Here is a 21,438-nt window from a genome sequence, read left to right as displayed (position 1 = left end):
AGCAGCCTGAAAAATTGAGCTGCAAACATAGATATGCAAGCTGGAAGCTTGCACAGGTTACTGTTGGCAGCTGTGCCAATACAAAATGGCTACCTGGGGGCCAGGTATGTTCAACGTGGAGGCTCCATCTTCCCTTTTGTCACCATGTGTAAAGAAACAGGCAACATGGTGTGAGACAGGAAGATAATCTATTTGCAAAATAAAAGATTAGGGCGGGGGTGGCCAGCTTTTTGCACCCTTATGCAAATGGCACACCTGGTCCAACCAATGTTTCATGCCCTGTGTAAATCAAACACCACCTCCTCAAGCTCATCTGTAAAACCTGCATTTCACTGAGGAAGCAGAAACCCATTTGGGACCCCTCTCTCTGCAGGAGAAAGTTCTTCTTTTCCTTTTGCCTATTAATCCTCTGCTTTTAACCTCACTCCTTGTGTGTCCATGTCCTTGATTTCCTCTGCATGAGACAATGAACCTCAGGTATTACCCCAGACAAGGCTGCTTCACTAGGATAGAGAGCAGTCTTCAGCCTGAGACCCAACAACCCCTAGAGAGCTAACTAAATTGGGGTTTGTCTTGGCTAAAGTTAAAATTTTAACAACCAGCTGGTCTTAATGTCTTTACCATTAGAGTGCTCAGTAATCATACAAGTTGTGCAATCATTTGTTTTGCTTGTTTTTTTTTATTGTTTGTTTCTCTTTTTGATGTTGTTTCAGTCTTTTTCCCATTGGGTTTGACCAACTTCATCCAACTTGATCAAATCCGAAAGAAAGTTCCAAATTATGGGGAACAAGGCCACTGAAGTGGCTAAATTCTCATAGACACACACAAAAAAGGTCATATGGTAAGGTGGTATAATGGGGGGAGAAAAACAGCCAGAAAAAGGAAAAAAAAAGAAAAAAAGGAAAGATTTTTTATTTTGACTACTTAAGGGGCTTTATTTACATAACAAAGCCACCTTTTTGCTAGCCAGGTCAAACTGAAAGCAAAGGCAGTCACCCCACGCTGCATTTCAATAGCTAAGGTTCTGCCTTTTTTTTCCCACCATGACAGCCTGAGTTTTGTTTCCTAAATCAAGCCCTTTCTGGTTTGATACTTGGTACTTCTGAAATAGCAGCAATTTGTCCTAGTTCATGAAATATGGAAATGAGATTTAAAGAGTTGGTTTTTTAAAGGGACTCAATGGTTAAAGTCAGCTTAATTGAAAACTACCATCAAAGATGTGTGCCTGTACGTTTACGTGTTTGTATTTAAAAGGTCTTCATGTTTTTATTCCTTTTTTCTCCCCTAGGACCTTGTCTTTTTTTTTTTTTTTGAGGTGGAGTCTTGCTCTGTTGTCCAGGCTGGAGTGCAGTCGTGTGATCTTGGCTCACTGCAACCTCCACCTCCTGGATTCAAGGGATTCTCCTGCCCCAGTCTCCCAAGTAGCCGGGATTACAAGCACGCACCACCACACCCAGCTAATTTTTGTATTTTTAGTACAGATGACGTTTCACCATGTTGGCCAGGCTGGTCTTGAACTCCTGACCTCAGCTGATCCGCCTGCCTTGGCATCCCAAAGTGCTGGGATTATAGGTGTGAACCACCATGCCTAGCGCCTTTTTAAATTTTTTCTTCTCAGTTGACTGGATTCTGTTTTCTTCATTTACTTCTGCTGTCTCTCCTTTCTCTTTCACCCACTGCTGCATGAGGGACCTAAAATAGTTTATAACAGCCTGGGGTTTCTTAAAGAAAATGGAGAAGACACCAGACTCCCTTTCGGGGAGAAACCTGTTTCTCCTATGGAACTTGAAGTTCATCTCAGCTTTTAAACTGCTTGCTTTTGTATTGTTACCTGATTTTTGACTAAAATAGTTATTGCAACAGAGGCTACTCTTAGGTTTTTAAAGAAAAGTGTAGTTTAGACACTTAGAAATGTCTTTGTTTAAAAAAGAATTTTTTTTAAGTGAACCATAAAAACATCACATGGTCTAGCCTCATAAAAATTCTCCCTTTTTGTAAACCCAGGATTGAGTGTGGACTCTGCCCAGGGCTCAGAGATCTGGTTAAAAGATAGGTAGTCTCTAAATAAAATTGGTCTCCTTATGAAATCCTATGATAGATTTTTATAATTTTATGTTCAATTTGGCATCCATCTTTAATCTCCCTCTAGACTTTTTCTCTCTGTATCTTATGAGGCAAATTTTGCTATTTGATTTTCACCTGAGTTGTTTCCTTTAATATGCAAATTTAAGGCTATTTAGCTGACAACTACCTAAGGTTGTGAAACAGGTTATCAAAATCCTGAAAATCTAGGATAGGAAAAAAACGTTTTTTATGAATCTAAGATGTGTTTCTATTGGCGTGCCTGATATGTCTATGCATTTATATGTTGTGTACACAATGTTTCACTACTAAAAATATATTAAAAAGCTCTAATTAATTGGCTTAATGAAAAAAGCACTTGAATCAAATAGTTTATCAGGAAAAAATAAGAGACTAATCAAATGCTTTTTCAAGTTTACAGAACTTAAGTGAAATCTTTAATAAATAAGCTAGCTTTAAAATTATTGGTACAGTAATATTAGAAATGTCTTAAGAATTGCCAGCATACATTCTTTTTTGCATTTATTAATCAAGCAATTTCATACTTATCCCTGCCAAATACTATAAGGTGTCAAAATTTGACATGGGGGTTATAAAACTATGAACCTAGCCCAAAGCTGAATGAACTTTCCTTGTGTAATCTTTAATAAACAAGACATTGATATTGGTTTAATAAAAAATAGCCACATTTTGAATTTAGTAAGATTACCATAACTTCTGATCTTGTGCTTTGGGCAGTTTAGTCCACAGGAACTGAGGTTTGTTTTGAGAAAGGACTGTTACTGTCTTTGTTTCAAAGCTAAACTATAAGCTAAGGTCCCAATTAGTTTGGCCTACACCCAGGAATGTACAAGGACAGCTTGGAGGTTAAAAGCAAGATGGAGTCAGTTAGTTTAAATCTTTTTCACTGTTTCAGTTACAATTTTGCAATGGTGGTTCCAAAACTTTAAATGATGACTATCACAGTTTTCATAAATAATCTACATAAACAATTAAAATAATTAGGCAAATGTAATGGGATAAATAATTGTAGACAAACAGGTCATAATTTGGAATCTAAAGTTATATTAAATTAAATAATAGATATTTCATTATTTGGGTATTTTCCAATAAAAATATGTTTGTAGGAAAACATTTTCTTAAAAAAAGTGTGTCCTTTTAAAAAAGGGTGAACAATTTTTGTCTAATTCAAAGCTTATTTAAAGGTTATGTATAAAACAAGGTAAAATGAACCAGGAAATATGAGAGATGTAGAGAAAGTTATAAAAATAAAGTTTTTTTTTGGTAAGAAAGCTTAAAGATAAATAATTTCAAATGAAAAATAATTGTGTATGAGATTCTTCATATGAGAAAGAATTTAGTCCTAGTGTAGAATGGTTGTTTAAGAAAGAGGGATGTTAAGGACAAACCAGAAAGTCCAAGCATGTCAGGAACGGTCTGTGTAAGTCACAATGAGAGGATTTAGAAATAAACTTTTATATTATCAAGTTGTCATATTATTAAGTTTTGGTTTGCTTAGGAAAAAACTGAGATTAAAAGTTTTTTTTTGAATTAAGGTTATTGCATCCATGTATCTCTTTGCATGCACTTTTAAAGTACTTGTGACATTGAGTTACAGGCCTTTGACTCTTGTGTCTGAAAAGGACACCAAGTCCTGTTAAATTTTAAACACTGACAGCACTTAAACCCCATCTTCAGGCCAGGTAGAAGATGCCAATCAAAATAAACTGCATTCCTAAGACACTGGGTGAGAAATTAAAGCTATTCAACTCCTCAAGGCCCAGGAAATATCGTGGAAGAGGTGCATATGAGACTGTAGGAACTGATTTTGAGAGATAAGTTCAGTTTCTCTACAAATTCATCATCAATGTCAAAGACACACTGATGCAAGACAAGCATATGGGTCCCTGTGTCTGATTAACAAGTTTTTCTTGAAGCATTAACTGACTCCTTAATAAAGATTATAAAGGTTATAAAAGGCTTATGGAAGTTTTATCTTATGGTAAAAATTAAAATTTTATGGTTTATAAAATTTTGAAAAACAAATTCAATTGGCTTCATGCTGTTTTTATTGAAGCTTATTGTTTGGAAAATTAAGTCTCCTTTCCCAAAAAATGAAAGTTTTGCCTTTTTATATTTGTGTTATCACTTTGGTTAAATGAAATGACTTGTTTTACAATGACCTGTGATCCTATTTTGTGATATCAAGTGTTTTAAACTTTTGATATTTGACAAACTTTCCAAATCAAATTATACAGTATGTCTTTTTCTTACCTAATTAATCCTTTAAGATATTAGGTTCCCTAAAGTCCAAAAATGACATATTTGGCTTTGGTATAAAAATTATGCAGAAAGCACAGTCAAATATAAAATGATGTTTGGTTTTCTTTGGGCTGTATTTGTATAAATATGCTATTGGTATGTGTTGTAAAATTATGGGAAACTTCCATAATTCTTATATGACTTAATGTACATTATCAGTAATAATTATAATTGTTATGTTAAATTATTGTGTGCCACAGAGGTAACAAATTTCCTTGCCAATTGTGTCTTTGACTATGGCTGCCCTAAAATGTTTTGTCCTCCACAGAAAATTGTCTTATTTTGGTCCTCTTTAGAAGGTGGTTTTATAATTAGCTATAAAACCCTCACAGGTGCTCCTGAATGCAGGTTTCTGATAACTTTGGAGACTGTGACATCAGAATAGAGGAAAAACTTTCAGGACTCATGGAGGGCTGAAATGTTCATGAATATTAAGCAGAACAGGAATTAACTGCATGGACTAAACTAACAGAAGTCTAAAGTAATCTTTTTAACTTTTTTTGTTTAAAACCTGCTCATCCTTTGTTTTTCAGAGCAGGAAAACTTTTAAGCTATTTACAGCTTTTAACAACTGAGTAAAGTATACTCCTATGAACAAAATGTGGAGCATATTTTTTTTTCTCCCTACCTGATTTCTCAAGAATTTGGAAACTATTGGCAACTATTTGTATTCTTAACTTACGGCAATACAGTTATTTGCATAAGTGCAATAAGAATCTGTTTTCGTTTATAACAGGACACAACTGGAGAAACTGGTTATTTTACCAAGGCTTAGGCTGGAATGGTGTACTTTCCTTTAAAGAATCAAACTTGACTTATGGAGCCAATAAAAGCCTCTTGGGAAAACTGGCCTCATACTTGTCTACACAGTCCCTGTACAGGGTTCCTGACCTGTGGTAAGTAAAGAATGTCACTTTCTGATAGGCCTAGGAGCTCCAAGTTTTATCTCAGAATCTCAAGAGGAGAGAATCACCCAATTCACAGGTTTTTGATGATACAAATCCATGGCTGGGCTTGGTTTTAAAAAAGTCTTATCTGAGATTCCTTCTATTGATGTGGTGGCTCATACCTGTAATTTCAGTACTTTGGGAGGCCAAGGCAGGAGGTCATTTGAGCCCAGGAGTTCAAGACCCGTCTGGGCAACATGGCAAAACCCTGCATTTACAAAAAAAAAAAAAAAAAAAATTAGCTGGGTGTGGTGGTGCACCTGTAGTCCCAGCTACTTGGGAGGCTAAGGTTAGAGGATTACTTGAGCCCAAGAGGTTGAGGCTGCAGTGAGCAGTGATCACACCACTGCATTCCAGCCTGGGTGATGGAGTGAGACCTTGACTCCAAGAAAAAAAAATAAAAAAAAGGTGCTGTATTAGTTATGTAATATAACCTAGGGTGTAAACCTGCTGCTGCTACCATTTTTACTCTCTGATGAAATTTAGAATCATTTTATCGGACTACAGGAAAAATTCTATTGGCATTATTAAAAGGAAATGATTCACATTATGTGGTATGGCAACATCAAATCTTTACTGGTATAATAACCTCAGCTTCCCACGTATGAATATAGTATAGCTTTATCCTTGCTTTTATCCACATCAGCAAATTTTTATAGCTTTCTTCAAATAAGTTCTGAACATTTTAATTATTAAAATTTGAGGCCATTTTTGTCTTTGTTGTAGTGGCTACATCAGTAACCAATAGTCAAGTAAGTGATCATATTTTTATTAGGTTTTCTAACTGGTTATTACTGATTCTATAAGGATACTGTGTTTTTAATTTGTAAACAAAATCTAACCTTCCGGTTGAATATTGTATGTTTTAGTTATTTTCACATATATATTCTTTTCTGCCTTTTAGTCATTACCTGCCTGTTTTATTTTTATTTTCTTGGCTTAATTGGCTAGAACAATGTTAAAAAGTAGAGATGTAGAAGTAAAACACAGAAGCACAATGGTGTCTATGGATGTGTTTTCTTGTAATTTGACAAAAAGATTCTAAATCTCATTTAGGAGTGAAAATGAAAGCAGCAGAAGACTTTTCCCACTATGTATTAGAATATATATTACACAGCTAAAATTGTGTGATATTGACATTAAAAGAGCCTAACTATACATACTTCTATTAAAATAAAATACTGAATATTTTTCCCTTGCAACATCAATTGGATACTGAGTTTTACCAAATGCCATTTTGGCTTCACTCCAGATAATAATGTCTTTTCCTTTTAAACATGTTTGTGATGTATTTTATTACAATCATATTCTAATTTTAAATCTTCCTTACATTTCTGGAATAAATCATGCTTAGTTCAAAAAAAATGTAACAAAACCCTAGCAGCGTACTGGAAGGTTCAGAGTTTGCCATTTGCCTTCTAAAGGGAGATGAATCTATAGAGATCTTTAATTTTTTCAGTATTATCTAGGTTAACTTCCAGTATTTTGCAATGTAAGAGGACTCAGAAGGCTTGGCATCTGCTTTGCACTCTGGCATAGTACCCTAAACAAATGAACTAATGAAATTGCCATCCACTGACAGAGGAACTATTGTGGCTTTTTTCGCTTTCCCAGACACTGGTAGGAAAGGATAACTATAGTGTGAACCCTGAAAACCTGAGATAGGTCTTAGTTGATTTAGAAAATTTATTTTGCCAAGGTTGAGGATGCACACCCATGACACAGCCTCAGGAGGTCTTGATGACATGAGCTCAAGGTGGTCATAGCACAGTTTGGTTTCATACATTTTAGGGGGACATGAGACATCAATCAACATATGTAAGATGAACATTGGTTCGGTCTGGAAAGGTGGGACAACTCAAAGCGGGGAGGGGGCTTCCAGGTCATAGGTAGATAAGAGATAAATGGTTGCATTCTTTTGGGTTTCTGATTAGCCTCTCCAAAGGAGGCAATGAGTTATGCATTTATCTCCATGAGCAGATGTGTGAGAATGGGAGGCAGGTTTGCCCTAAGCAGTTCCCAGCTTGACTTTTCCCTTTAGCTTAGTGATTTTGGGGCCCAGAGATATTTTCCTTTCACATTTCCCCCCCTTTGTTTAAATCTTTTGGAGAAAGCATTTTAGAAGAAAAAGTCTCTGGACTCAGGTTTCATCTTATCTCTCATGGCTAGGATGGTTTGTTCCTAGATAGGTAGGCCCTGAGTTATTAGGAAAGCTCATTTTTAGAAGGTTGTGAAGTCTCATGTCCTATGAAGAGAATATAGGGGAAGGAAGGGAGAAAAACAACAACAAACAAAATAATCCTGGAAAATCAATATAGATCACATTACTCTGAAGTCCATATATTAGTAGACAGGTATGAAAGTGGCTTATGAATGTAAATAGGTTGTTATTTTCTTCTGAAGTTTAAGTTGTCTAGCTTCAGTTCACAGGGTTTCATGAAAGCACAGCTTAGTTTTCAGTGACTTCAAATTAGGAAAAATGGGGAAAAAAGAAAAAAATGGAAAACATTATTTTGAAGACTTCTAGCTAAGAAAAATCAGAATTCAGTCCAAACTGTAGAAAATATTAAAAATTGAAAAACATTAGGCAAGACTAGAATCTAACAAGTGTACTATAGTTTTTGAAACATAATTCTTCTCTCCCAGTTTCCAGTTTTTACTAAAGACAAATCATGGTAGGACTGGTTTGCTTTAATATACTTGGCCTAATTATATGTAGACAGTGCAGCAAGAATAATGATTTTTTACACAGGCTTTTAAATTGGCTTTGAATGGCATTTTTATTCAGTTATCCTATTTTATGACTTTATCTTAAGGGAATTAGATGTACAAAACATATTTTTACAAGCATATTTTCAATAGTTACATATAAGGGAAAATTGGAAATAATCTAATATCCAAGAACATGGGGTTAGCTAAATGAATTATGGTTACCTTAGTATTACACATAATGTGTGATACCATAGAACTATAAAACTGCAAGACAGATATATAAATACTATATAAGAAGAAAACAGTGCTGAGGTAGGCAGATCACCTGAGGTCAGTAGTTTGAGACCAGCCTGGCCAACATGGCAAAACCCTATCTCTACTAAAAATACAAAAAATTAGCTGGGCATGGTGGCACACGCCTGTAGTCCCAGCTACTTGGGAGGCTGAGGCACAAGAATCCCTCCAACCTGGGAGGCAGAGGTTGCAGTGAGCTGAGATTGCACCACTGCACTCCAGCCTGGGTTACAGAGCAAGACTCTATTTCAAAAATAAAAAAAGAAGTATCAAATTAAGAAGAAACTTCAAACTTAATAGAAACTGTAGAATCTCAATAATTCATATCAAAGGTTATAGTTTAAAAAAATGGGAAAAGGCCATGTGATCACTACTCATGGCTACAGAAAAAGGTGCAGGGATAGCAGTTCAGATCTGAAGCTCATTGACGGCAGCTGCAGAGGCTATGAGCATAGACATGGGTTCCAGTAGAAGGGCGTAGAAATGCTTCGTGTTCCAGATTTGTAAGTGTGCCTTGTGGTGCATATGAAGTGTTTAAGATATATTAAATGTGTAAATATAATTTAAAAATTAAGAGATTTTTATCTAGTTTATTATAGTTTTAATATTTAAAAGAATTTAATCTGTTCAAGATAGATGCAAAACATTGATCAAAAAAAGCATGTTCCTGCATTTATAAACTGCAATAATGAATAACAGATGTTTATACATTGAACTTAAAGGTTTAAGAAAAACTAGGTCTTGAAACAGAATTTTATTGAATTGAGTATCAGTTGAAACAATCTGCTGAATTTCTTGACACAAGCTTTCTTAGACCTTAAAAAAGAAAACTGTTGTCACTATAAAGCCATTAAAAAAATCAACTTGTAGAATAAAATATTCACAACATAATAGTTCTCAGCAAATCTTACATGGCAGGTACTATGCTTCTGTATTATCTAATTAATCACTATAACAACCCTAGGAAATATTGTTAGCCAGATTTTTTTTTAAATTGAAACAATCAAAGTGAAGGGACAACCCACAGAATGGGAGAAAATATTTACAAACTATCCACCTGACAAGTGATTAATAACCAGAATATATAAGGAGTTCAAACCACAGGAAAAAATCTAACAGTCTGAGTAAAAAAATAAGCAAAAGTTCCAAATAGACATTTCTCAAAAGACAAATGGCAAACAGCTATATGAAAAGTGCTTAACATCAATGATCATCACAGAAATACAAATCAAAACTACATCATCTCACCCCAGTTGAAATGGCTTCTATCCAAAAGATAGGCAATAATGAATGCTGGTGAGGATGTGGATAGGGGAATCCTTGTACACTGTTGGTGGGAATGTTAGTTAGTAAAGCCACTATGGAGAACAGTATGGAGGTTCCTCAGAAAACTAAAGATAGAACTACCATATGATCCAGCTATCCCACTGCTGGGAATATATCCAAAAGAAAGAAAATGAGCATATCAAAGAGATATCTGCACTCCCATGTTTATTGCAACATTATTCACAATAGGCAAGATTTGGAAGTGACATAAGTGTCTACTGATGGATGAAGAAAATATAGTACATATACACAATGGAGAACTATTCAGCCATAAAAAAGAATAAGATCTCATCATTTGCAACAACATGGATGGAACTGGAAGACATTACGTTAATTGAAATAAGCCAGGCACAGAAAGACAAACTTCATGTGTTCCCACTCATTTGTGCGAGCTAAAAATTAAAACAATTGAACTTATGGTGATAGAGGTAGAAAGATGGTTACCAGATGCTGGGAAGAGTAGTGGTGGGTGGCACAGCAGGTGAAGTGGAGATGGTTAATGGGTAAAAAAATATAGTTAGATAGAATGAGTAAGTTCTGGTATTTGATAGAACAGGGTGACTACAGTCAACAATAATTTATTGTACATTTAAAAATAATTAAAATTATAACTGAAATGTTTATAACAGAAATAAGTGATGAATGCTTGAGGTGATGGATACCCCATTTACCCTGATTTGATTATTACACACTGTATGCCTGTATCAGAATTTCTCATGTACCCCATAAATATGTATACCTACTTTGTACCCATAAAAATAAAAAAAAAAGAAATTGAGGTGATGTACATTGCCCAAGGTCAGAGAGGAAGTAGCAGAGCCTAGATTTAACCAGGAATCTGACCTCAGGAGCCTCTGTTCCTAAATGATATACCACTGCCTCTAGTACCATTCCATATGAATAGGTCAACAATAGCATCAGTGAAAAAGATTAAGAGACAATCAATTATGAACTTTTCATTTCTTAAATTTCAACATTTATTTTAGATTGGGGGTACAGGTTTGTTATCTGGTATATTGCATGGTGCTGAGGTTTTCTAGATTGCAATACGGGCAATTCTTCAGTCTTTATAATTTTGTAAAAATCAATATAAACTTAGAAAAAAATTTAACTTATAATTCACTGCTATTGTGGGGAAGAAAGAAAAGGAGCCTGTTAAAAATTTCCCTATCACCCATATCTGCCATTTAATTAACGTTACTAATAAGCTACCATATTAAATCTGTAATACAGGTGGGTATATAATTTTATGTTAACAGCATCCAGTTTAGCTAAGAAATCTCATGCCCATAAAGTTTTTCCTAAATACCAAGACATCTTACCTTTTTCTTTTTTCCTTTTTTTTTTTTTTTTTTTTTTTTTGAGACAGTCTCGCTGTGTCACCTGGGCTGGAGTGCAGTGGCACGATCTTGGCTCACTGTAATCTCAGCCTCCCAGGTTCAAGCGATCTTCATGCCTCAGCCTCTCGTGTAGCTGGGATTACAGGCATGCCATCATGCCCAGCTAATTTTTGTATTTTTAGTAGAGATGGGGTTTTGCCTTCTTGGCCAGGTTGGTCTCGAACCTCTGGCCTCAAGTAATCCACCCATCTCAGCCTCCTAAAGTGCTGCGATTACAGGTGTGAGCCATTGCACCCGGCCAGCTTTTTTTTTATTAACAGTGTTCGAGACTAACTTGTTTGTAAAATTCTTTCCAACCAAAATGGGGAGGTACCAATATGCTTATGGATGTGAGGGTGCTTTGTGAGTGATGGGATTCTATTTCAGAAGCACCCACAAAATTTGTTAAGTATTTTTACTAACAAGTTCTTGAAAACTGACAGAAGATCCACTGCTTACCAAAAAGTTATCATGTATTTCTGAAATACTTTCCCAACAAAAGTAACATTGAAAAGAGTCCTTGTCAGATCATTACAAGTTTTTATATTGCCACTAAGTCCTACATCTTTTTTAGTACAATAGGATTTTTAATTTGGGAAATGGGAAAGCTTGATGGTATCTTGATGACACTTTCTTCTGAGAATGGCTTGGTAAAAAAAAAAAAAATTCAGGTAAAAGATATAATTGAAAAATTAGCTACTAGTAGCTGTACTTCTGAACTTCAGGGGAGATATGCTTGGGTAGAGGGCAGATATTTTGATTTCTGGTACTTATTTTCCATCCCACATTAAGGCAGATTGGACTACTTTGGTTCTATATCCAGTTTTTATAAGAAGAGAAAGGTCTAACAAACAGAGATAGAAAGTAATTAGTGGTTATCTGAGAATGCAGGTGTGAATGGCAGTGACTGCAAGTGGGCTGGAAGTTTCTTTTTGGGTTACAGAAATGTTCTAAAATTAGTAATGATGGTTGCATCATTCTGTAAGTTTATTAAAAATCATTTCATTTTACCCTTAAAACAATTTAATTTTATATATTGAGTTATTGCTCAATTAAGCTGTTAAAAAAGGTGTAGCCCCCCAGGTGCAGTGGGTCATGCCTATAATCCCAGCACTTTGGGAAGCTGAGGCAGGTGGATCACTTGAGCCCAGGAGTTCGAGACCAGCCTGGGCAACATGACAAAACCCTGTCTCTCCTAAAAATATAAAAATTAGTCAGGCATGGTGGGGTGTGCCTGTAATCCCAGGTACTCAGGAGGCTGAGGCACGAGAATCACTTGAACCTGGGAGGCAGAGGTTGCAGTGAGATGAGATGGTGCCACTGCACTCCAGCCTGGGCAACAGAGTGAGACTCGGTCTCGAAAAAAAAAAAATAGCCCATCAAGATAAATTATTTCTAAAGTACTAGAAAACCAAGGAACATCCCACACTCTCTTATTAACTTCTGGACTCACTTATCCCTTTAAGGTGTTGTACTTACCAGCTGAGCACTACTTTTGCAGTGACTCTGAAATAACACACATTTCTAAATTTTCTACAGACAAGATTAAGAACTATCTAATGAAAAGCAAACTGTTTAACGAAATTTGTGTAAACTGTGCTCCAAAAATAAACTTGTAACTAAACAACATGAAATGACAAAGAAGATGGATTTTCTATCAAAATTCATCAAAATTTACTGTTAGATTAAAAGGGGGAAAATCGGTCTATTTCTCATTAAAAAAAATGGCCAGGTAGACCATTTAATACTTGTTGAAATGAATACAGTACTTACTCACAGCAAATATTAGCTGTACAAATTTGAAAACAATAAACTGTAGAACTGAGAGCATCTCACAAGCAGGGATGATCTGCAGTCCACAGGGTAGCACACAAAGATAGTGGAAGACTGCTCACCTGTATCAACTGTTTCTGCCTTAATGACGTTGATATAATAAAGTACCTTCAATACAATTGGAAGTTCCACAGGATATTTTAAAGTTTGGCTTCTTTTTTAAGACATTTCCTAGTTGTGAGGCTTTCTGTTGGTGACTGGAAATTTTGATGATTAAATCTGATTCTGAGCATATTTTGGAAAGAGAAATTGCAGCCCTGAGATTGTGAAGCTAAAGCTCTCCAGAAGGAGAATCTTAAAAGAAGATGGAGTCACATGGGAAGTCGCTTTAATAATCCATGGTACAATATGGAAAATGCAGTAAGGTGAATGAATGGACAAATGAAAAAATAAAGGAGAGAATAGATAAATAGGTAGGTAGGTAGATTAACTAGATAGGTAGGTATGTTAATGGAAAGATAGATAGGGCTACCCAAACCCTGAAGATAGAAGAAGACTGTAAAACAAGGTCAAAGACTAGGGGATATTTAAAATAATTCTTCACATTTCCATTCAAATATACCCTAGATGAGAGGTTCTCAAAGTTAAGGTGTGAGAGTGGGGAGCATATCATGCATTTGAGCTTTTCCCAAATGATGGTTTATGCTTGCTCCCAACCCCCTTTCCCCAGCTCCATTTCTGACACATCTAGAGTTTCTGTAGGGTAAGGAAGACGGAACTCCCCAAATAGTGTCTTCCTTCTTGACCTAGATGTTTTCGGTGTTTAGTAGAAAGAGCAAGGCTGAGGCCGGGCACAGTGGCTCACGCCTGTAATCCCAGCACTTTGGGAAGCCAAGGTGGGTGGATCATGAGGTCAGGATATCGAGATCATCCTGGCCAACATGGTGAAACCCCATCTCTATTAAAAATACAAAAGTTAGCCAGGCATGGTGGTGCGCACCTGTAGTCCCAGCTACTCGGGAGGCTGAGGCGGGAGAATCACTTAAACCTGGGAGGTGGAGGTTGCAGTGAGCCGGGATTGCAACACTGCACTCCAGCCTGGGTGACAGAGTGAGACTCCATCTCAAAAAAAAAAAAAAAAAAAAGAAAAGAAGAAAAAGAAAGAAAGAAAGAGTGAGGTGGAAATTTTCTACTTTCCATCCGTTTTTGGACTTATTGCTAGTGAAGTATGACATACCCATGGCCTCAGAGAATAAGTTGGGTTGAAGGCTTAGCTTTGTGTTAAAATGCTTATCTACTTTAGCAGATGAACAAAGGAAGTCCGTATAATATAAACAGACATTCGCACTTTCAATAACCTAAACTATCATTTTACTAATTCACAAAAAAACTTTACAGGATAGATATGTGGTCACTAGAATCATCTCGTACAAGATAGACACGTGGTCACTAGAAACATTTCATACAACTTGCATTACCTGTTCCATGTTTAATGGTCAAACAAAAGCAGCCAGCACTTGTTTAGGCCAAACACCCTGGGGGCTTTATCAGTAAGGTTAAATATAACTGCCTAACTGAACAACAGTGATAATTATCTGCTTCTACATTCCTAGCTTTCCTTATATATCCCGAAGATTTATATACCTAGAAACTGATTCTCTTAGGTTTTAATACCTCAGGGTTTAATTTACTCTGTAATAGGAGGCTGCATAGATTACCTATTGAAGTGAGAGGTGTTGAAAACCTTAAAAACCATCCCATTTAGTCATTTTTGTTTTGTTTTGTTTAGACAGGATATCTTTCTGACATCCAGGCTGCAGTAAACTCCTAGGCTCAAGGAATCTTCCTGCCACAGCATCCTGAGTAGCTAGGACTGCAGGTGCACACCACCATGCCAGCTAATTTTTTAAATAATTTTTTTTGTAGAAATATGGGTCTTGCTATCTTCCCCAGGCTGGTCTCATACTCCTAGCCTCAAGTGATTCTTCCACCTCAGCCTCCTAAAATGCTGGGATTACGGCTGTGAGCCACCACACCCAGTCCCATTTAATAGTTTTAAAATAAGATATTTATGACTTATATTGGAGTTAATATTTTCTCCTAAGAATAATGGCTAGTCCAGGGAAGAAAGAAAAGCAAAACCTGAGTCTAGTAGTTTAACATTATATTCCCCAAACCACATAACACTCTCTAAATGAAACTAGAGATCTCCTTCTAAGTAAATAGATCATAATCAAAGTCAACAGTATATTTCCTTGTCAACCACGAAAAATTTCCTAGATTTGGAAACATAATCTTGTTGCAGAAAAATCAGGATAAAAAGTGAAATGAAAAAAAAGAATAGTTCTCTTAAAATAACTTTATAACCCTCTATTTTAATACAGCTCTTGTATTCTGTGACCTTCAGATTATTTTAGAAACCCACATATTGATTGCTCCCTCTACAACATGGAGACCAGTGTATATATTTCATACTGTTTCAAAAAAATGTTGCAAAGCATAATAAAAATAGGCCACTGAAACGGGTATTTAAAAATGACTTCTTGAAACATTGCTTGGTCTTTACTAGTGCAATGGAAGAGAGACTACCACTCTGTTTTGAGATTTAAGCAAAGTTACCTTCAAGCAAAAACCTATAGAAATGAGTTAGATAATCTTGCTCTGCATGGAGGTAAAGGCAGAGACTTGAGGAGAAACATTAACCAGGTGCTGTGGCTAGAATATTTGGTGGGTATAGCGGATGGCACATGCCTAAGACCAGGAAGTTTACTCACTCCCTGTGCTGCTGCAGAAATGGCACCTAGATACACTTCAGTATCATTTCCTTGTAGGAGTCTAACGTCTAGAATTAGACATTGATATTTATTTAAAATATAATGGGTTACTGGTTATTACATTTGTGCTTTGTGCTCTGTGCTAACAAAATGAGTTCAAGAAATAGCTTAATACAGCCTGAGAGGTTTAGGGGCACGTTTCCTAGAAGCAGGAATTGGGCACTGAAAAATTATTAAGGAGAAGGTTGGTTCTAGAATCTGTACTTTGAACAGTTTAGTTCCATCACTTGCTGCAATTTACCAGGCCTTAGTATAGGGCATTGTGGAGTGGGGAGCATGAGGGCTAGAAAGCTCCTAGTGTCCTGAAGTCCTATGCTTCAGACCACCTGGGTTCTTCAAGGTAGAGCAGGGTCTTCATTAAAAGGAAAGGAAAAAATAGAGAAAGGGAGACAACACAGAAGACCCAGAAAGGACTGTAAATCCTCCATTTTTCATTTTCTTATGCCAACCACAAAAATGTTCCACAAATAAAGTAATAAACAATGTAGACCATTCATATACAGTCTATACTATTTTCCGCTTCCATTTAAAAATACAAGGCTGTTTTTCTTTTCTTTGTTAACTTTTAAGTTCAGGGGTACAGATGCAGGCTTGTTACACAGGTAAATATGTGTCATGGGGTTTTGTTGTACAGATTATTTCATTACCCAGGTATTAAGCCCAGCATCCATCAGCTATTCTTCCTGATGCTCTCCCTCCTCCCACCCTCCACCCTTCGGTAGGTGGGCAGCAGTGTATTTTGTTTCCCTCTATGTGTCCATGTGTTCTCAATATTTAGCTTCCACTTATAAGTAAGAACACATGGTATTTGTTTTTCTGTTCCTGCATTAGTTTGCTAAGGATAATGGCCTCCAACTCCATCCATGTCCCTGCACAGAATATTATCTCATTCTTTTTTATGGCTGCATAGTATTCCATGGTATATATGTACCACATTTTCTTTATCCAGTCTATCATCAATGGCCATTTAGGTTATCCTGTGTCTTTGCTATTGTGAATAGGGCTGCAATGAACAGACATGTGCATGTGTCTTTACAACAGAACGATTTATGCAGGACTGTTTTTCCAGAGTTGCTTTTGCGTGAGTGACTAAATAAGCCACTGCTTTCAAGTGGTATGAAACTATAAAAAGGTATACCTTCTCTAAAGCTATTAAGGTTGTTGTAATAGGCTGTCGGTTCTCCTAGAACTTAAACTGTTATGTTGCTTTTAAATAAATAATTGTCTCTCAAAAGCACTTATTTGACCAGTGCTGCCAATCATAGGCTTCAGAGATTGGTTTCTGCAAATAACCTAATAATGATGATTTATGTTCTTCAAATTTGGCTCTAGGAAGAGGGACCCAGATATCTAAACCCAACCCTTCACTGAAGACGTGAGGTAGAGACACAAAGAGAATAACCTAAGACATGAAATTTACCTAAAAGATTAAAATCATGAATCTAACAGAATACCATTTAAACAATTTTAAGGAATGTAAGTGACAATGATATTGATACTTAAAATATACAATATCTATTGAATTTTCATTTATTCTAATAAATCAAGGAAATGAAGAAACTGCCATAAAATGTAAATTTCCAAAATGTTCCCTAGAAAGTTTGTATACTTAAAAAAATCACTTGGAAATAAATTTGGTTTATTTATCATAGCACTTAAGTACTGTTTGAGATAATATTAATGGCTTAGTATATGGATATTCAGAATGGCTACGAACAGACATAGTCTCCTGGGGAAAAATAAGGTTCTTTAGAACTAAATCCCTATGTTGCTAGCTCTAGAGCAAGTAAACTAATCCAGTAACCTTCAGGGAATGATGCATTTCTCTCTTAAAACAGGCAGAACAGCTCACTCAAGACTTTTATTTCCATTTGCGATCAACTGTGCTGGTTCACAAAGTTGCAAAGCAAAGTTTCTAATAAACAAATGTGTCTTTTGTTGCCTACTCTACTAAAGTAATGCCCCCTGTACATAGCTTGAACATTCCATCACAAAGCTTTGGTGGCTGTTGGCACAATAATGATTGTGGAGTGTCTATTTGTACACCATTAATTATGCTGTGATCCCTAGTGAACTGCCTGTTTTTCTTTTGCAAAAACCTAGAACACGGTATACAGCTCTTATTTTGTATTTCTTTTAGATATATTATAAAACAAGAAATTTAGTTCCAACGTATCCAAGCTGTCCCTTCAGAAGGTGATCAGAAGAGAGAAATGAGTTTGGAAAGGAAAAGGAATAGCTGAACAAGAGTAAGAGTTTCTGCAATAAAGCCTTAAAAGAAAATAAAAATGTGGAAAAGTGAAGGTAGACACTGGAGCTGCACTCGAATAGTTCTTAGGAGCCCAAAGTAAGACATGTTCTGTAAAAGTAAAACTTACAGGGGGATCAATCCTTGCCATTAAAATCCTGAGTATTTGGATGAAAATCCAAATTGTGGTGGGAACTGTGGGCAGGTGCTCTTACACAGCAACATGATACTAAAATTCTACAGACTGAACTGAAATATTTCTACTGTGGCAATAGTAAATCATATACAGAACCACAATTAAAACTAATTTACCACGTGAAAAAGTCAGATACTCTAACAGGAACAGTTCATTATTGTATGTAAATAAACACAGCATAAGTATATAATAAATTTTAGATTAATAATATATAAAATATAATTTTATTTATATAATCAAGGCTTTCATTTGGGGCCTTGATGCTCATCTTTCTTTGCACATTAAGTCAGTTTTTCATTTTCACATTCTTTTCATATCCCTCGTACGTATATGAAGGCAAGTGATTTCAGAAATCTAAACCCCGAGAAAACATGGGTAACAGAGAAGAACTTTTGCTGATATCTACTTACGCAGTGAGTAGAGAAACAGAAGTAGAAGATAAATCTGAGGTGAGCCAGAACTCATTTCTTTACTTCCTATTTGAAGCTGATTTCCCCTATACCTTCTCTGACAAATCGTAGGCGAAAGAGTTCCCGTGACTAAATATTTCCCAATTACCAATAATAAGAACTTCCTACAGAATGTCTCATTGACAAATTAGCACACAAGCTTCTACCCTATTCTAATTCATGGATAAGGAACACTGGAAAGTTATTTTGAAACAAATCCCATTAAAATGTAATTTAAGCTGTAATCAGAAAGGAGCATAAAAACTGCAGTGAACTGCTGGTAGAATCATAAATTGGTACCATTCTTTTGAGAATCTCTTTGTAAATATATGATGAGCTTTAGAAATGGTTTTATCTTTTGACATAGTAATTCTACTACTGTTCAGATTTTGAAATTGTGGATAAGTGATTCTGGATCTGTAAGACTGAAAAACCAGAACCACACTGTCCATCAAAATGGGACTAGTTACATTATAAATAAATGTATATTATATAAAGAAAATTGTGTTATATAAATTACATGGTTACTGGAAGGGTGATACTACATGGAACGTTTATTTCACTTTTTATCTTTTTTTGCATTGAAAAAATAAATAAGCAGCATGTTTTAATTTTACTGCCTAAAAAGACAAAGGTTGTTCTTCGTATTGTTTTTTTAAGAGAAGGAGTCTCACTCTGTCACCAAGGCTGGAGTGCAGTGGCACAATCATAGCTTACTGCAGCCTCTAACTCCTGGGCTCAAGCAATCCTCCTGCCTTAGCCTCCTGAGTAGGTGGTACTACAGGTGCACAATACTATGCTTGGCTAAGATAATTATTCACTCAATAATATTTAGTGAGTGCCAACTATGTACTAGTCACTGTTCTAGGGATATAACAATTTTTTTAAAAAGTCACTTCCCTCATGGAGCTTGAATTCTGCTAATGTAAGACAATAATAATGAAAGATTAAAAGTGCTACGAAGACAAAGCAGGATGGGACGTTAAAGTAACAGGGTGGCTATTCAAATTAGGCTCACCAGGCTTATGAGATAACACTCGATTTAAAATTTTAAATGAACAACCATTGTCAGAAAGAAAAATCAGTGCACCATCAAGTCAAAAGAACATCAGGAACATCTATGTTCCAACCTACTGAGATCCAATTACAGTAAATGCCCTCTAGAAACCTGTACTAATATAACTTTTTTTTTAAAAAAAATAAGATTCCTCTGAAGATGCTCCCATACTTACTCAATTATGGATTTTTGCCTTTGAGTTCTTTTCTATCTATAATAGATCAAAATAGCATGTGTATAGTACTCTAATTACACTGGTCACGATGGACTTTTATTTAATTGATCATCCCAGTGCTGTTTTTTAAAATAAGTGTTTAACGCATATTAGGCTTTTTAAAAAAGGCTAAAGATGCAATATTATAAGCAGAGGAAGAATAAAAACAAAAGCATTATGTGGAGACATAAAAGTTAAAGCTATCAAACAAGAATTCAGAATTTGACCTTCAATGCAGACATTTTTAAATTTTATCTTGAGTAAATGGGATAGAAACTATACGTATAGAAAACTTTTAAAACTGTACCCTGGGTAGAATGAAAAACAGTGACCAAACTCAAGATACCAGTACTTGCCGGTTAAATATGTAGCAATTGTTAATACTATTGCTGATAGCCCAGAAGGTAAAGTAAACAGAGAGCCAACAAAGACAGAATTATTTATGTCCTCCTGTTCTGTGCAGAATTGGGTCTTAAGTGCTAAGGAAGGTGGCAGAAGAGAAAGCTGGCTCCCGTCCTCAAGGCATTTTTGATTCAGTAACTGCTTTTTCCCCTCTTCCCAAGCAGAAGTCACTTAAAAAGAACAATGAGAGATAAAAACTTTTACAAATTAGAAAACAGCCTGAAATAACATTTGAAGTTTAGTGAAACCATATGCCAGGTAGATGTAAAAGTAAAAAGTAAATTCAAATGACAGAAATAAAATGTGAAAAAGACTGGTTATACATAACAGGAATTTTTAAAACATCTAGGGTATATAGATAAAAACTGAAAATAAAATCAGAAATAAGTAAAATAGTCTCTCTCTCTCTGTTAACGGCCTTTTAAAATGCCAAGCTCCGCCTATCAGCAGTGAATAGAAAATCAGCCAAGTAGTTATCCTATTTGGTTTGGCACTGGTCTATCCATGGGAGTGAACTATGATCAAAACTGTTTTCTAAAGGGTGAAATGGGCTTAGAAAAACACAGGATGATTAAAATCGCTGTCTCTAAACCTGAACATAATGCCAAGAGGTAGTCAGGAAACATTACAAACTCAATGTTCAATTAGCATTAGGAAGCTAAAAGATGTAATTTTATACTTAATCTTATTTCCATTAAATCTAATTGCCATTGATGACTATATAAATAAAAGTGCTTGCCTATAAATAATCACTTTAAATTGCTTTTTAAAATATAAACATGCTATTAAAAATTTATATTTAAAAATATCAAAGAATTACACTTCTTTGCTTCCCATGAAACAAAGAAGCAGCCTAGAAAATGAGTTTTTGTTTTTATTGTTTCTAAAATTATCTCTTACAGCATAATCTGCATCAATAAGCATAGGACATTGGGAGCCCATTTCCAAAGCTTATACCAAACCAAACGTAACCAAAAATGACATTCTGGTTAATGTGCATTTATACTTTAGAGGCAATCTTAAAATTGGCAAAAGTGATCATGGGTTAATGGCGGGTATCTTTAAAGGAAAAGAATGAATTCCAGCTGAGAGTTCATAGCTCTAAGAACAAAGAAAAAGCAGATGCTTACAACTCATGTACCAAAACACACTTGCCATTTCCTTCCACTCACACACCTCCTCTTCCATTTCTTTTTTTTTTTT

General features: G+C 35.6%; 1 protein-coding gene and 1 long non-coding RNA gene across 2 annotated transcripts in view; one reads left to right on the top strand and one right to left on the bottom strand.

The window, feature by feature from the left end:
- Window positions 1-21,438, bottom strand: part of SGMS2 (sphingomyelin synthase 2) — a 52,999-nt gene that overhangs the window by 18,824 nt on the left and 12,737 nt on the right. The window lies entirely within an intron of this gene.
- Window positions 1-21,438, top strand: part of LOC115836721 — a 65,078-nt gene that overhangs the window by 35,906 nt on the left and 7,734 nt on the right. The window contains exons 3-5 of the long non-coding RNA XR_004031746.1: window positions 5,141-5,300; window positions 17,810-17,918; window positions 18,450-18,562. This is a non-coding gene — a long non-coding RNA (uncharacterized LOC115836721). The remainder of the gene's footprint in view (window positions 1-5,140; window positions 5,301-17,809; window positions 17,919-18,449; window positions 18,563-21,438) is intronic.

Source organism: Nomascus leucogenys, chromosome 9, assembly GCF_006542625.1.
Source record: "Nomascus leucogenys isolate Asia chromosome 9, Asia_NLE_v1, whole genome shotgun sequence".
Taxonomy (NCBI): Eukaryota; Metazoa; Chordata; class Mammalia; order Primates; family Hylobatidae; genus Nomascus; species Nomascus leucogenys.
This window is presented reverse-complemented; position numbering and strand designations above follow the sequence as displayed.